Source organism: Cervus elaphus, chromosome 31, assembly GCF_910594005.1.
Source record: "Cervus elaphus chromosome 31, mCerEla1.1, whole genome shotgun sequence".
Lineage (NCBI taxonomy): Eukaryota > Metazoa > Chordata > Mammalia > Artiodactyla > Cervidae > Cervus > Cervus elaphus.
Window position 1 is genome coordinate 6,685,890 of NC_057845.1, and position 18,854 is coordinate 6,704,743.

Genomic DNA, 18,854 nt, shown 5'->3' on the forward strand with positions numbered 1-18,854 from the left:
AAGATAGTTGGGTGCCTAGGCTAACTCCGCTGGACTTATGAACAAACTGGACTTAATGAACGTGCTCTTGGAATGGAACTCGTTCATATATAGGGGACTTACTGTATCCTTAGTGATGTGAGGGGTAAGCCACATGGACCAGCATGATTCTCATTGTATAGATTAAATTGCATGAAAAAAAAAAAACTCAACCATCTCAATTATGTAAAACTTTAGGATAATTCCTGATATTAATTAAGGATGTTTTCATTTGATTTCTGTGCAGTTTGGGTTCCACAAGGATTATCATGCTGTCTTCAAAACCCTCTTTCTTTGACCTTCATATTTAAAGATCTGTAATCAGACATCACAACTTCCAATTTCATCATTTGAAATTGTTCCTTCATTAAAGTTTTTTCCCGAGAATCTCTGACTTTTACTTATTTATTCATTTTTCAAATTGTTAATGCCCACTTAACATATCCCGGGTATGATGCTTGGAGCTAAAGATACAATTGTAAATAAGAGCTTCCCTTTTCATTCCCTTGAGTTTATCCCCTTCATCTTTGTTGTTGAAGGTAATAGAAGAGTTTAACACTTACTGATAAATTCAACAAAACATAATTGAAGTCACCATAGGGCCAAGTTTTTAACTTTTTTCAGATCTGTAGGGTTATTGGTTCAATGTTTAGCAGCTACATAATGATTCATATTCATGATATCACTGAGGAAAACTGCTAAGAATGGTCCGGGTATGAAATAATTCCTTAGAGAAACACACAGTGGGAAAAATAATCACTAATTAGACCTTAAAAATAGTTCACTGCATAACTTGACAAAAAGCACAGAGGCTCACTTGGAGAACATATTCATTGATCTTGCACTGTAATAGTTATAATTTCACTGTGACAAGCACCAGACATTAAGACTAAACACATTGGTGTTTCTTTTACTCTCGTCTCCTCTTGGAAAACAAAATGTATGACTGCACTATAGCAACATCCAAAATAGATCAATTTGTTACAGTTACTATTTGGTAGAGCAAACTATACCCCCTCAAAGGAGAAATTAAATTAAAAAACTTAAAAAAAATTTGAAGACAATTTTTTTCAATAGGAATTCATAATACCTACAGTACAAACTAATAAATTTCAAGCTACTGTATAGATATACAGTGGGAGCATGCACAATATTGTATCAATAGAGTAATGGAGGAGTAATCACTTTGCTGGAGAGACTGTATCATAGGCAAGTACATTTTTTTGAAAAGAAAGAAAAGAAACCATTCAAACTGCTAAATATAGAGTCTCCTCCCATCCCCTCTTCATTTTTAGTTCTCAGATATGGTTTTCTCTTGCATTATTCTAAAAAGCAGTTAGGGCCAAAGCTGCAGTTTAAAAGAAAATTAGACTTTGTAATTTCAGTAAGTCGTTTCCAAATTCCACAAGGAAGTACACAACACCGCTCGCTGGACGTGAAGATAAAGTAAGAATAGCCCCAGTGACTTGCCCCCCACCCCCCATCTGTTCCCATGTGTGGCTTTGACTTTAGATGTAAAGCTCTCTTGTGTTAGTTCTTCTGGTCGGTTCGTGTGGTTGGGACTCTCACTCTAGCACATTCAGGGGCCCTTCTAAGGAAAGTCATGACGTGACAGAGCATTATCATGCTCTTCTATCTTCACTGTCACCTGGGTGCTGGTCGACGTGTGCATTTCACTTACTAATATGCTCGTGGTAAGAGGCTGGCATCGCCCTACTTAGCCATTTGTATTGAAACCAATTTCAAAATTACAAGTGATAGCAATATTTTATATAATATTGATAACGGTTTCAGATAGAATCTTACGATATAAAAACTGGTTTAAAACTCTCATTTCACAGATGAGGAAACCAAGACTTAGAGAACATTGGCCCAAATAGCCGTGAATGGCAAAGCCTAGGCTAGAAGGTAAATCTTTCATCTCCATCTCTCATTTCCCGTTGTGTCACTCTCTTTGTTACATTTTTATAGATGCTATACAAACATGGGTTAAAGCAAGAGATAGGCTATCTCTTGGGTTATTGCAGTGGAAGAATGACAACCCTCCTTTGCTTGCTCTGCTGGTGAGCTTCCTAATTTTGTTTTTTGATCTCTATGCTGATTGGCATTTCCTTCTTCTTGGCTGGAATTCAGAAGGCTAAATTTAGTAATTGAAAACTAGAGGCAACTTCCACTTATTCTCAATGAGATTACAATCAGGATGCTTGTTGCATTGATTGTTTAAGCGATGTTAACTCTAAGAACAAAGAGCAAAAATAAGTCCAAACATTTTGGAGTGGAAATTTAAGAGACTTTAGAATAAGATCAGGCTCCTGAATTTCTCTCCTCCCACAGACACACAGCTACACAAGGCACAATTCCCTCCAGAGTCTCTCTGGAGACTAGAAGAGTGACTCTTTCACATCAGGGGAAGGACAAAATATCCACTTCAAAATGGGTTGAAAAGGCAGAGACATACTTGTGCCATAAACCCTAGCCCCAGCACAGCACCACACAATCAGGAGAGAACTCCCAACTCCCAGCGTCTCCCTGAGGATGAAGGGTTCTGGCTGAGCATCTGTCACCCCAACTTTTATGGTTCCCACTTGAGGCAGGAAGGCCCCAAATATCAAGCTCTGAAAGCCAACAGGGCTTGTGTTCATGAGTCCCAGGGGACTATAGCAAAGAAGTTGTTCTTGAAGGGAGCATGATTACTTACTGCAGAGATTCCCCCAGGACTCAGTACAGAGGGAACAGAGGGAAACACTCATCTCCCAGTCTTTCCCATGTGAAATGAAATGTTTTCTGCTTTTTGCTCTACCTAACAGAGGATGAAATGGTTGGAAGGCATCACTGACTCAAGGGACATGAGTTTGAGGAAACTCAGGGAGATAGTGAAGAACAGGGAAGCCTGGTGTGCTGCAGTCCATGGGGTCGCAAAGAGTCAGACACCGCTGAGGGACTGAAGAGAAACCACTACCTGGAAACAAGTCTTTTCCAAATGCAAGTTTCTGAGCCCAGGTGAAACAAAGCCAGCTATTTGGGAGCCTGCAGCTACTTCCTCCCAGAAAAGCACTGAGGAGTTGGGGGAAGGTGAGAGGCGGCCATCCACCACATTGGCCATCTCGCAGTAAACAAGGAGTTAGTATGTGAATAAACCTAGACAGCATATTAAAAAGCAGAGACACCACTTTGCTGACAAAGATCCATCTAGTCAAAGCTTTGGTTTTTCCAGTAGTCATGTACAGATGTGAGAGTTGGACTACAAAGAAAGCTGAGCACTGTAGAATTGATGCTTTTGAACTGTGGTGTTGGAGAAGATGCTTGGGAGTCCCTTGGGCTGCAAGGAGATCCAACCAGTCCATCCTAAAGGAAATCAGTCCTGAATATTCATTGGAAGGACTGATGCTGAAGCTGAAACTCCAAAACTTTGGCCACTTGATGCCAGAAACCAACTCACTGGAAAAGACCCTGATGCTGGGAAAGATTGAAGGCAGGAGGAGAAGGGGATGACAGAGAATGAGACAGTTGAATGGCGTCATTGACTCAAGGGACGTGAGTTTGAGCAAACTCTGGGAGACAGTGAAGGACAGGGAAGCCTGGTGTGCCGCAGTCCATGATGTTGCAGAGTTGGACACGACTGAGCAACTAAACAACAATTTGTGAACAATAAAGAAAGGATTGGCCTCAGATAGACAGATGCATATGAAAGAAACAAATTCAGCAAGCCCAGACACTTGCATCTTTCTATACATAGAAGATCGCTGAATCTCTTCATGTGATAGATTTAGTTTTCTCTTAATTAACAGTAATCTTTTAATATTCAGATTACCTGGTCCTTGCTGCAGACTTGTATTTAGCCTGGCTCCTCTCCCTCCTCCTTGGAGTCAGTTCTCTTGGGGTCACCTGTGATACTGTCTCCTGGGCTCAAGACCTAACATTCCCACCTAATAAAACCTAACTCTCAACTTTTAGATTGCATTTTTTAGTTGACACCCAGGAAAGGGTTTAACTGCATACTTTACAAGTTGCTGCCTTAAGGATCCAGTTTCTAATGAGCAGACACCCAAGTGTCGACTGCAATCCTCCCCTAGAGTCTGAAAGAACCAGTGGGCACTTCTCCCATCTTCTCCCTGCTGACTCAGAAAAACGCACAATGTGAGAAATTTGAGTCAGGTTTTACTTGGGTCAAAATGAGGACTATAGCCCAGGAGACAGCTTTTCAGATAGCACTGAGGAATTACTCCAAAGAAGTAGGGGAGAAGTTCAGTATATATGTAACTTTGGTGAAGGGAAATACAAGCAATCAGGCACATATTTCTTGCAGAAGGTTTCTGCTAGTCATCAGGAGCAGACACCATCATGAAGGATTTTAGTGCTCTTCTAGATATCAGGAGATACAAGAATTGGTCTGATAAAACCAGCTCCTGAAAATATCTAACTACCTGAATACCTGTCCTACCAATTTTTCCCACTGAGTGCCTCATTTCTGCTCTCCACCCCAAACTCCTTTCAAGGTGGGTTGAAAATTAGCAGCTGCCGCAGCACCTGACTTAATCCTCATAGAGATAGATGGCAAGTGCCCATGGCAAATGCCAGTTTGTAGCTGACGTCCTTCTCCCTCAGTCCATTAATAAAACTAAGCCACCAGCATCCTTAGCAGGAGCTTGTCCATGTAATTAGAGCCCCACCTATCATGGCTGCCATCTGAGGGTTAGACACAAATCACCTAGCTCTGATAGCTAATGGGGCTTGCAGTCATAAGTCCCACTGACTATAATAAACCAAGCAATTTAAAAAATCGCTTCCCTTGTAGCTCAGTTGGTAAAGAATCTGCCTGCAATGCAGGAGACCCAGGTTCGATTCCTGGGTTGGGAAGATTCTCTGGAGAAGGAAATGGCAACCCACTCTAGTATTCTTGCCTGGAGAATCTCTTGGACAGAGGAGCCTGGCAGGCTACAGTCCATGGGGTCACAAGAGTCAGATATGACTTAGTGACTAAACCACCGCCACCACCAATTTTAAAAAATTGAGGCATAATTGACACATATTAGTTTCACATATATTAGTTTCACATGCACAACGTAATAACTTGATATTTGTATATGTTGTGAAATGATCACCACAAACCTAGTTAATATCCATCACCACACATAGCTCCAAATATTTTTTCTTAAAGTGATAACTTTTAAGATCTATTCTCTTAGCAACTTTCAAATATACAATCCAGTATTATTAACTATAGTCACCATGCTGCGTCCTATATCCCCATGACTTATTTATTTTAAAATTGGGTGTTTATATCTTTGGACCACCCCCTGCCTCTGGCAATAACTAATCTTCTCTGTGTCTATGAGGGAATTTCCCTCCCGCAGATTCCATATATAATTGAGGCTATACAGTATTTGTCTTTCTCTGTTGACTTATTTCACTTAGCGTAATGGCCTCAAGTTTCATTTGTGTTGTGGCAAATGGCAAGATTTCTTTCTTTTTATAGCTGTTCAATATTCTGTAGTATATACATGTATATATATGACAATTTCTTTAAATATTCATCCATCTATGGATGATTAAATTGATTTCATGCCTTGGTTAATGTAAACAGTGCTGCAATGAACAGGAGTATGGGGATCTTTCTGAGTTAGTGCTTTCATTTCTTTCAGATAAATACTCAGAAATGGGATTGCTAGATCATATGGCAGTGCTGTTTTTATTTTTTGAGGAAACTCCATACTCTTTTCCATACCCACCAACAGGAAAAAGCATTCACTTATCTCCACATCTGCACCAAAACTTATTTCATGTCTTTTTGATAATACCCATGATAACAAGTGTAAGGTGATATCTCATAGTGGTTTTGATTTGCATTTCCCTGATGATGAGTGATGTTGGGCACATTTTCATATACCTGTTATCTATTTGTATGTCTTCTTTGGAAAAATGTCTATTCTGATTCTCTGCTCATTTTTGCATCAGACTGTTTTATGCTATTGAGTTGTGTGAATTTTTTATATATTGTAGATAATTAACTCATGAGACATAATTTGCAAATATTTTCTCCTATTCCACAGGCCGCCTTTTCATTTTAATGATGATTTCCTTTGATGTGCAGAAGTGTTTAGTTTGATGTAGCCCCACTAGTTTATTTTTGCTTTTGTTGCCTTTGCTTTTGGTGTCAAATCCAAAAAAACATCGTAATGACTGATGTCAAGGAACTTCGCTTTGTTTTCTTCTAGAAGTTTTATGGTTCCTACAAGTTTGAACATAAACTTGTTTAAGTCTTTATCCATTTTAAGTTTTGTTTATGGTGTAAGATAGGCATCCAGCTTCATTCTTTCACCTGTGGCTGTCCAGTTTTCCCAACACCATATATTGAAGAGACTACGGAGTATATTTCTGTCCCCATTGCATATTCTTGGATCCTTTGTCATTAATTAACTGATTTATACACACGAGTTTACTTATGGGCCTTCTCTTTTGTTTGAATTGTCTATGTGTCTGTTTTTATGCCAATACTGTACTGTTTTCAATACTATAGCTTTGTAACAGCGTCTGGAATCAGAGAGTGTGATACCTCCAGCTTTATTCTTTCTCAAGATTGGCTAGGCTATTTGGAGTCTTTTGTGGTTTCATACAGATTTTAGACTTGCATGTTCTATTTATGTGAAAAATGGAATTGGAATCTTAAAAAATTGCATTGGATCTATAAGTTGCTTTGGGTAGTATGGACATTTTAACAATATTAATTCTTCCAACGTATGAGAATGAAATATTCTTTCCATTTATTTGTATCATTCTCAATTTCTTTCATGAATGTCTTCAAGTTTATGTTAGGGTTAGGGTTAGGGCGTTTTCTTTTAACCCTATACTTTTCACTTCCTTGGTTAAATTTATTCCTAGGTATTTTATTCTTTTAGATGCAATTCTAAATGGGATTGCTTTCTTAATTTCTCTTTCTGATAGTTGGTTATTAGTGTATAGAAACAGCTAATATTTGCATGTTGATTTTGTATTCTGCAACTTTGCTGAATTTACTAGTTCTAACAGCTTTTGGGTGCACTTTTTAAGATTTTCTATAAAAAATATCATGTCATCTGAAAGTTGACAACTTTATTTCTTCTTTTTTGATCTGGATTCCTTTTATTTCTTTTTCTTGTCTAATTGCTCTGGCTAGGACTGCCAATAAAACGTTGGTGAGAGTTTTTGCTATCCTTATCCTGTTCCTGATCTTAGAGAAAAAACTTTCAGCTTTTAACCCTTAAGTTTGATGTTAGTTGTGGGCTTGCCATTTATGGCCTTTTTTTATGATGTGAAACATTCCTTCTATGCATAGCTTGTTGAGTTTCCATCATGAATGTATGTTGAATTTTATTCTAAAACATACGTATTAACACTAACATTTTTCAATAAGCTGTGTGAATTGTGCCTGAAAAAGTACTCCTGAGCTGCTTCTACCAGGGGGTTGACCCAGTGTCACACAGAACATTCTCTGATGCTCTACAGTGGAAGGGTGTATCTTCAGCCCAGACACCAAGGAGGAAATGTTTCTTTCTCACTGGAAGGAGTTCAAACACCCCTCCTATTGCCATAGCAAAAAGAACTCCAATCACAGCAGGAAAGACAAAAGCAGCTGGTATAAGAAGAACACAGGTTAATGACATCCATAGATGTGGTCTGGGGCCAATATTCTCTAAGGAAGCAGCAGGCTTTTGGCAGATATTGCAGAGAAATAAATATTTCTTTAGAAATCAGTTGATGAAGACTGAGTGTTTGACTAGAACTGCCTTAATGAGATTCTTGAAGCAAGAAAAGAAGACTCCAATGCAAGAAACTTGCTGGGCACAAAAAGACAACCCACACTGGAAGAGAATTTTCATTGAGAAGATAGAGATAATCATTTACTGAAAATGATCGTTGCCTTTATGGAGACCCATTATGACTTACTCTGGAGAAACTGGGATTTGTAGATCCTTTAACATTGCTTCAGTCAGTTCAGTCACTCAGTTATGACTTTGTGACCCCATGAACTGCAGCATGCCAGGCTTCCCTGTCCATCACCAGCTCCCAGAGCTTGCTCAAATTCATGTCCATTGAGTCTGTGATGCCATCCAACCATCTCATCCTTTGTTGTCCCCTTCTCCTCCTGCCTTCAATCTTTCCCAGCATCAGGGTCTTTTCAATTAAGTCAGTTCTTCACATCAGGTGGACAAAGCATTGGAGTTTCAGCTTCAGCATCAGTCCTTCCAATGAATATTCAGGACTGATTTCCTTTAGGATGGACTGATTGGATCTCCTTGAAGTCCAAGAGACTCTCAAGCATCTTCTCCAACACCACAGTTCAAAAGCATCAGTTCTTCAGTGCTCAGCTTTCTTTATAGTCCAACTCTCACATCTGTACATGACTACTGGAAAAATCATAGCTTTGACTAGACAGATCTTTGTTGGCAAAGTAATGTCTGCTTTTTAATATGCTGTCTAGGTAGGTCATAGCTTTCCTTCCAAGGTGCAATCTTAAGTTAGCAGAAGAATAATCTCAGGATTTTGAATCAAGGTGCTTTCATTTTGGGGGATCTCTGCTTCCACATTAAAGTAGACTGAATTGTCTGGAATGCAGACTTGGGAAAGAGGTTCAGAGGCCGTGATATTCATTAAGGAGAGCCCTGTGGTATCAGGGCTGAGGTAGCGAGCAGCAGGAAGCAGAGATGAGAAGTCTGCAGCTAGTACCCCAGCATTATGCTGAGTAAGGCTCAGGTGGCCTGGCCTTTGTTGTTGTTGTGCTCAGTCGTGTCTGATTCTTTGTGACTCCGTGAACTGTAACTCACCAGGTTCTTCTGTCCATGGATTTTTCCCAGCAACAATACTGGAGCAGGTTGCCATTTCCTTCTCCAGGGGATCTTCCTGGTGCAGAGATAGAACCTATGTCTTCTGCATTGACAGGCAGATTCTTTACTGCCGGGGTCCAGCCCCAGCAGGATCCAGGGGTACCTTCAGGATTAACGGCGTTGGCAAGTGAGAGAGAGAGAGAGAGAGACCAGATTGGAGTGTGCAGCAGGGTCTGGCAGCGTTTTATTTTTCATCATAGCTTTTATACCCTAAGTTAGTACATTTCTAAGGGGAGGTGAAAGATAAGCATACAAAGTTTAGTTTAACATTACGTCAGTTTTGTCCTTCATGAAACCAGGGTGTTTTCTGCATACTTCTTTGTTCATGAGAGTCTTCTTTCATAGTGGATCTTTGTACATTATCTTCTGGCCTTGGGGCCTATTAACATTTTATGACCTAGGTGAAGGCAAAACTGTTTTCTGCAGTCTATTCTTTATTGTTCTATTTTGCCTTGAGTTTAGCAGAAAACAGAAAAGTTGCAGTCTCATGGGACAGCAAGTTGCAACATAGTAGAAATACAATCCTGTTAACACAAATGTCAGCCTTTTTTCAAAAGTTCTCAGCTAAATTTATCTAAAAATTTACCACACAAAGACTCTGTGGCTCTGGTGAGGTAGCCTCTGTTTTAGCACTCTTAATTAAAATTAACAATTATCTTATTGTTTCCACACTAGGGCTAAACTCTTATTTTTCTAAATCCTTAACTATATTAACAATAGTTTTTACTGTACAACCTCAGCACAATAACAGCAATCAAACGTTGATCCAATAACCACTTTTAGAATAATATTTTTGTGTTCTCCAATAGGGCTTTCTCACCCCCCGAAGGGCTCTGTGCCTATCAGTGCATTTTGTGATCAGGTTCTTTATGCTGCTTATGATTAAGGTGTTGTGAGCAGTCATGAGCATTAGTACGCATCTGCCAAACAAGCCAGAGTGTCAGCAAAAGGGTTTTTACTTGAAACATTTCCTTCATCCCTGGCCCCTTCATAGGGAACCAGCGTCCAGGAGGTTTATTAATTAGGGTTCTATGTTGGTCTTTATTTAGTGAAAGAGGAGCAGGAGAGCTCTCGGCAGGCAACACAAAGATCCGCAACAGGACGAACAAGGACAACAGCAAGAGGGGGTGGATAGAGGGTGGGGTAGAGGCGGGGGTCAACCTGGAGGGTCCCTTGTAGCCTGAACAGCCTTGCGTTTCAGGTCTTCTCCTCATGATCTTGTCCTGGGTGGGATCTCCCATAGTGGCTCCCGGCCCTTTACCACCGAGCCACCAGGGAAGCCCATCTGCCTGCCAAGGCAGGAGATGCAGGTTCAGTCCCTGGGTGGCGGGGAGCCCCTGGAGTAGGAAATGGCACCCCACTCCAGTGTTCTTGCCTGGAGAATCCCATGGACAGAGGAGTCTGGCGGGCTACAGTCTGTGGGGTCACAAAGAGTCAGACATGACTGAGCAACGGATCAGGCACGTGAAGACACAGACACAGACACAGGGTCCTCCTGCCACTGGACTGGAGTGTGTTACGTCAGAGAGCTTCAGCCAAGGAGGTCACGAGAGACCTGGACCAGCAATCTTGGTCCCTGTGGCAGCAAGCAAAGAATGGCAGACAACTTCAGGCGTAAGCACAAAGTAAATGCTTCCCTCATAGCTCAGTTGGTAAAGAATCCGCCTGCAATGCAGGACATCCCGGTTCAATTCCTGGGTCGGGAAGATATGCTGGAGAAGGGATAGGCTCCCCACTCCAATATTCTTGGGCTTCCCTTGTGGTTCAGCTGCTAAAGAATCTGCCTGTACTGCGGGAGACCTGGGTTGGGAAGATCCCCTGCAGAAAGGAAAGGCTACCAATTCCAGTATTCTGGCCTGGAGAATTCCATGGACTCCATGGAATTCCATGGGGTCGCAAAGAGTCGGACACTACTGAGCGACTTTCACTTTTACTTTACTTTCAAAGCTTATTAAAGCATACATATACTTTCAGAGGGTGAGCGAACTGTTTCTGGGAGGTGAAGCCAGCCCTCCCATACAGGTTTAGGGGTGTTTATAAGGAGTTATTCTGAGGGGAGGTGTGACAAGATCTCTGTTTTACTGTCCCAAGTTCTATAACAAGTTTATTATTGTGCATTCACTTACTACCCTTGATTTGCTAAGAAAAGCTCACCTGGGGGAAGGCAAAACCACATGCAGATTTTATTGTAATGTTGATATCATGAGTTTGGGTTTACTAGAGTTATATGCCTGTCTATTCTGGACATGCACAGTCCTGCCTGGAAAGCTCTTTTTTGTTGCTGAGAGATAAAGTATCTTTTTATCAGGATAACTTGTGTACCACCCGATTATGGTTTCACCCCTTCTGGCTGAGGTCAGGGGAGGGTCTCCAGATGATTGGAACCTAACTGGACTGTTCTCCTCTTGTCTTTAGCCATCATCACCTCTTTGCTGCTAAAGTCAGGGCATGGTCCCCAGACGGTTAGGGCTTAGCTTGATTATTCCCCCATCTTGGTTTTTTTTCTTTTGGCCTCTGTCACCTCTTGGCTGTTAAAAATATTTAATTACCTACCCAGCACTCCCATGTGTGTGCATGGGCATCTCTAGCTCATATGGATTCTACAGAGGAGGCTTATGGGTAGACTGACATCACTTAATGTGGGGTGGTGCGCCTTCCCTTTTGACCTCTGACCTGAATTCCTGTGCATGTGTAGTCATGAAGGTCTCCTTGACTTTAAGAATGAGAAATCTGTGGTCTTTTATCTCTTTAGCTCAACTCCTTTCTAGCTTCTGCTATGTAGAGTATCTGTCTGCAAGGGACAAATTCCTGCTGCTTAGCTGGGGGCCCATCTATCTCCTGCTTCAAGTAGATTAAGAGTCTGAACCTCTAAGAATGTATTGTAAGGATTAAATGAATCATCCGAGGAAATGTGAAGAACAGAGTGTCTGATGTCTGGCATGTAGTAAGATCTCAATAAGTAAAAATTACTGTTTCCCCATTATCATCATCACCATTATTCCTATATTCTTCCTCCATTACAAATACTCTCTCAATCAAGTTTTCCTCTGCTCTAATAAGGATAAAATGCTAAAATGATTACTCTGTATATGGCCTTTTAATTCAAAGCTACTTGAAAGTGTCTTTCTTAAAATATTGTCTCCCAGAGGTGTGATAGGGGTTTGAGAGTCTCCTTAGCTTGAGAGAAAAACAAAGATCACTCTTCAGTCAGAAACCAGATTCAAAGCTTCTCATCAGCTTCTCCCTGCCTTCCACAGCTCTTTCCTGTTTCCTGTTTTCAAACACCTCCGGGCTACAACAACTAAGCTCAAGGGCATCTATTTGCAAGTGTATTAGATTTAAGGTTGTTCTCGTGGTGACAAAGATACAAGAAGCAATGAGACCACAGCAGCTCACCTATGTTCTGTTGCAGCTGGTCATCAACAACTCAACACTTCATGCTTGACAGAATGGTTTCATTTCTCTGTTTTCACATTGTTGTCTTCATCTGTGGACCCAGGCTGATGGAGAGCCACCATCTAGAACACTGCTGGACACAGACAGAAAAAGTGAATGTGGCACAGCTTACACTGACTCTTAAAGCATCTATCCAGTCACTTCTGGTCACATTCCATTTGTCAAAAACTTAACACTGCCAACTATCAGTTGCTCAGTCATGTCCGACTCCTCATGACCCCATGGACTGCAGCCTGTCTGCCTTATCTGTCCATTGAATGCTCCAGGTAAGAGTACTGAAGTGGGTAGCCATTCCCTTCTCCAGGGGATCTTCTTGACCCAGGGATCAAAGCCAGGTCTTCTGCATTGCAGGCAGATTCTTTGCCATCTGAGCCAAATGTGTGGGCAAGCACAGTTTACCAACTGGCCAGAAGTAGAGAGCCAGAAAAATTATGAACAAATCTAATGACTACCAAAGGGATATTCAACCTAAGAATTAGGATACCTTTGAGAGACTAGAAGACAAATGCGATTTGGGAGGTATATATAACAGTTCCTGAGGTATATGTTGTTATTCTCTTGACTGGTTGCTGAGTTTGCATGTATGAGTATTCTTTAAACTGTACATACATATTTTCTCATACTTCATATTTGTATGCTCTATTTCATAATAAAAGGTAAAGTACGGAAGAAGAACTTTACAATGCATACATCATCAACTTAAATATTCACAACCTAAAAGTTGAGAGCTAAGTTTTATTAGGTGGGAATTTTTAGCACCTCAAGTCTGGGAAGCAACATCCCAGGTAACCCTGAAAGAATTGCTCTGAGGAGATGAAGAGGGGAGCCATGATATATAGGAGTTTTGCAACAAAGGGCAGGTAGTCTGAACGTCAAAATATTACTGTTAATTATAGAAAACCAGATACCGCAAGTTAAGGAATTTAATGCTTTTCTATATGTGGGATGATGCAAGAGTCTGGGCTCATTAAAATCCTTCTCTTGATATGCACCTCAGGTGTCTGGGGCCAGTCCCTGTCTTGTTACATCTTGAGTTTCCTCAGGGCTCATGCTAAGCAGTGGCTTTAGTCTGATGGCTGCTAGATGGCAAGTATTCTTTCTTTCCTGAGTTTCCTTTGGGTTCACCAGCTCATGTTGAAGGGCTGCAAGCACTGATGACATCCTTTGTTTACTGATATGGCAGGAAATATGCCATTTCTCAGTATCATACATGGCAATATGAAGTATTCGAAAGATAGAAGAGACACTGCCAACTCTTTTAGAGGGAATAGAAACTGGCAGAGATGGAAAGAACAATTTTGCATTTTTTCTTATACTATTCTGTATAAGTTTCTTTCTTATCATGTACATGGTTTGCTTATATAATGAAAGGTTAATTTAAAAAATATTTTAAAATATCAGGCCATAGAATAAAATATACTAATGTTCTCAGTGTAAGACACGCATGTTTGCTCTCCAAACATAGATTAAGACCAGTGCTAGAAGAAGAGAGAAGGCGTGGAAAGTGCTTCTCAATGTGGAGCAGAAGTAACAGTCCTTAAAGTGGATGGGGAAGAAGGACGGTCCATCACAAGATCAGAAGGAGGTGTGGACGTGATTTGTCATTGGGTCACCTCAGAGTGCGGACTTCTGAATAACTCATCACAGGGGTCACGGTCTAACAGATCAAACCCTCCCTAGACTGTAGGAAGCAGAGGGTGGAGACGACTTGGTCAATTTGTATCAAGATGCGGGTCTGACACGACAGGTTCCTCTTGCCCATGGTAAAACTGAACCAGACCAACTGGAAATTTCCTAGGAACTAGGAGGTGATGGGTAGGGGATATACTATCCATGTAACTAAAAGCTGATTATATAAGAAATAGCATTGACACTGTCTTTGTTGTGACACTGCTCTTCGTTGTGTTGCAGCAAAAATAGAAATGGTGCTTTTTTTCTCTCCTGATAAAGAGGAAAATAAAGTGAATAATGAACAGGTTAAATGAGAGATATAAACTGGCCTGAAGGAGCTAATCAATCTTAGTCATATTTTAAATATTGCTAATCTGTGGTGTCTGTAACTAGATTTGTTCTTCCCAAAACTAACCTCTAACATTCTCTGACACTATATGAATTATATCCTGTGCCTATCACCCTCTAACTCCAAGTGCAATTACATTCTGCCCCTTGTGTTGACATTTCCTGCACTCACTTGTAGCAGTCCATCTCTTGTAGCTTTTTGCATTTCAGAAGGAAGGTCACAGACCTATAACCCAGAGGCAAACAGATCCAATTACCTGGTTCCTTGACTCCAGTTGTGACTGTAATGAAATAATGCAAGAAGAAGAAAATTCAAGACCTTCTTTTCTCTCATCCTTGTCATATACGAGCTCTACTTATTTTTTTAGAAATTAACTTATTTATTTTAGTTGGAGGCTAATTACTTTACAATATTGTAGTGGTTTTTGCCATACATCGACATGAATCAGCCACGGGTGGACATGTGTCCCCCTCCGTGGGAGCTCTATTTATAAGGACTCTTCTTGGGTCTCCGGGGAAGGGGAAACAGTTCTTGAGATTCTGTCTTCCCCCTTTGCCTGGCAAAAGAAATAAACCCAGCCCTCTTATCCTCCAAATCTCAGTCTTCGTGTTTCTGTTTGGCACCGGTACACAAGGAATCAGGATTTTTGGCAATCGGTGCTGTGTAAATCTATTTATTATGAGGGAAAAAACCCTCTTCATTTGTACACTGAAATTCAAACCCAAATTGTGGAGAATGTGATATTCGAATTATTCCTTGAGGACTGCATAGAGTTTATTTTAGAGAAACGAAGTGGGTTGTTTTAGTCAAGAAAGCAATGAGACAGAGCGTGGGGGGTGTATAACAGGAACAAGGCATTCACTTTGGCTGGCTTATGGGGGTGAGGATGGGGCTTAAAGAGAGGCAGAAAGAGAAAGATGATTTGGGTCTGTGTATTAGTGTTTTGTGGCTTCTGTAAAGAATTCACGAACTCACCCATGGCTAATTCATGTCAACGTATGGCAAAAACCACTACAGTATTGTAAAGTATTTATAGCCTTCAATTAAAATAAATTAATTAATTAAAAAATAAATAAAGGGAAAGGGTCAGGCAAAGAAAAACAACAACAACAACAAAACAGAAGTTTGCTCTCTCACAGTCCTAGGGGCCAGATGGTGCTAGTGGTAAAGAATCTGCCTGCCAATGCAAGAGACATAAAAGACCTGGGTTCGATCCCTGGGTTGGGAAGATCCCCTGGAGGAGGGCATGGCAACCCACTCCAGTATTCTTGCCTGGAGAATCCCATGGACAGAGGAGCCTGGCGGGCTACAGTCCTTAGGGTCGCAAAGAGTTGGACGTGGCTGAAAAGACTTAGCACCTGCCGTCTGAGATCAAGGTATCACCTGGATCTCTGGTTCCTCCAGAGGTTCTAGGAGAACTGTGCTCCTTGTCTCTTCCAGCATTTAGTGGCTTCCAGAATTCTTTCACTCATGTCTTCATCACTCCAATCTGCCTGTCTTTATATCCCCTTCCCCCATGTGTCAAATCTCTCTGCCTCCTTCTTAAAAAGGACACGCGTGATTACTTTTAGGACCCTCCTGGATAATTCAGGAGACTATTCTCATGTCAAGATCCCTAATTCCGCAGAAGTCTGCTCAGTCTCCTCTGGGGCCCCTGCTCCTTTCCCTTGAGTCCTGGTATGCACGATATTTTATGTGTGCCCTCCAAGAAGAGAGTCTCTGATACCCCTAGGCTTTGAAATTCCTGCAGTCAAATCCTGCTGCCTTCAGAGTCAGATTCCCTGGGGATTCCTAGTCCCTTTGCTGGATCTCCAGGCTGGGACGCCTGATGGGGGACTCAGAACCTTCGCAATAGTGGGACAACCTCTGTGGCACAAACTGGGATGTTATGTGGATGCCTGGGTGAGAGGGAATTTGGGGGAGAATGGTGGTGGTGGTTTGGTCACTAAGTCGTGTCTGACTCTTGTGAACACATGCTTGCAGACCAGGCTCCTCTGTCCATGGGATTTCTCATGCAAGAATACTGGAGTGGGTTTTTATTTCCTTTTCCAGGAGATCTTCCCAACTCAACAGGAATCAAACCTGTTTCTCCTTCACTGCATGTGAATTCTTTACCCCTAAGCCACCAGGGTTCCCTTTGGGGGAGAATGGAAACATGTATATGGATGGCTGAGTCCCTTTGCAGTCCACCTGAGACTGTAACAACACTGTTAATTGACTATGTGTGTGCATGTGTGTTAGTTGCTCAGTCGTGTCTGACTCTTTGCGGCCTCACGGACTGTTGCCTGCCAGGCTCCTCTGTCCATGAGATTCTCCAGGCAAGAATACTGGAGTGGGTTGCCATGCCCTCCTCTAGGGGTCTTCTTTATCCAGGGATTGAACCTGGCTCTCCTGCATTGAAGGTGGATTCTTTACCGTCTGAGCCACCAGGGAAGACACGTTAATCGATTATAATCCAACTGCAAAATAAAAAGTTTAATAAAAAAGATCCTCACTTTAATCACATTTGCAAAGATCTGTTTTTCCTTATAAGGTAACATCTATAAATTCCAGGATTTAGGATCTGATCTCCTAGGCCATTATTCAGCTCTACTAGAATCCAGGTCATAAAAGTTAGTCCTTGAGATTTCTGTGCTGAGAAAAATGAAGATCTGGGCAGTGTGTGGATTTATGGATGTTATTGTCTGGTAAGTAAATTCTGCTGCCTCCAGCCTGGACAGGTGTTACTTATTGGTTTATGGTACCTGCCTGCGTTTTTGTGAAAAAACGGGTACGCGACCCTTGGACACTGTAATTCCTTCAAATCACTCCAGGTCTGAGAAAGAGTTTTTATTTGATAGCCCCTGCTACTATTATTATTTCTTTTGAAAATAGGATCAGGGACATTTGTATGAGACTCGTTTGGGAGCCAGCTGGTGTGTACATGTAAACAAAAGAGCCAAAATCTTCTCTGAGTCAGTTTTTTGTAAGTGAGCATCAAGCATATTCATTAGGATTATAATTGCCTCCATCGACAGAACTACACGACTTGGCCTGGGATCACTGGGAGGTCCGGGTACATGTTTTCCATTTATTTCTGTCCCAGTTGGAATCTGTAGTACAAATCACAAAGAAGAAGAAAAAGCAATTTTACTCAATGTATTTCCGTGAAAAGGAAGTATTGTCAGAGAGAACAGAATGATTATTTGTAAGTAGGAGCAAGTGATGTATTTCTCATTGAATCAATTTTTGATTCAGTAAAGTGTTGCTGCCTCAGCTATGATTGCTTCTGATGCCTGAATCTTCATCCTTTATGGAAATAATTTTGTTCACATCTCATTGAAGGTCTTCTTTAAGCTCTTGTCAACTTAAATGCACAATGTGAGAGTTGAAAGTTTTATTTGGGGCAAAATGAGGACTGCAGTCCAGGAGACAACCCCTCAGATAGCTCTGAGAAACTGCTCCAAAAGGACAGGGTGGGGCGGGGGAAGATCAGCATATATGTGATTTTGGGGAAGCGGGAATACATGCAATCAAGCACATATTTCCCCAGGTTTCTGCTAGTCTCATGATGCTTTTGGCTAGTCGTGAGAAACAAGTGTCACTGTGAAGGATTTTAGTGTTTTTCTAGATGTGAGGGGGCATAAGAATTGGGCTCATAAAATCTGCTCCTGAGAATATCTAACTACATGAAGGCCTGTCCTGCCAGCTTTTCCTCTGAGCACGTGCATGCTAAATCACTTCAATCTTGTCCAATTCTCTGTGACCCCATGGACTGTAGCCCGCCAGACTCCTCTGTCCATGGGATTCTCCAGGCAAGAATACTGGAGTGGGTTGCCATGCCCTTCTCCAGGGAATCTTCCCAACCCAGGGGTCAAACTCTAGTCTCTTACATCTCCTGTACTGGCAAGCAGGTTCTTTATCTCTAGCACCACCGGGAAGCCCCGGAATACAGAGTGCCTCATTCCTGCTCTCCACCATGAACTCCTTGTAGGGGGTGTTGAAGGCCAGCAGTTGCATCAGCACATGATCTAACCCTTGTAGAAGTAAATGGCAAGGGCCAATGTAGTTGACACTCTCAAATCAGCATTGTGGGCAGTGTTTTTTGTGTTTGTGTGGAGGGAAATTAATAAGGCAGAAATGAACACAGCTCTTATCCTCAGTGTTTCCATTCACAATGGTTAAAAGTGCATTCCTTTTTACATTCTCAGTTCTTCCCAAGTGCAAAACAAAGATTCTAGATGGGACATTGCCACTCAATGCCACAGTCTCTGCTCTCATACAGCCCTTGAATGAGTTAATGAAGACAAGGTCCTACTTGATGCCACGTGACTATAAGGCTAGTGGAACAGAAAGACAGTTCTGTTCAAGATATTGCCAAGTTCAAGATATTGCACAAGCAAATATATATAATGAAAAAATGCTTCAATATCATGGGAAAAAATCCTATAAATCAACACTGGAAAAGAATACATTCTTACTATATTGCCCAGTTTACAAGTTCCTTATGTGTATACAGC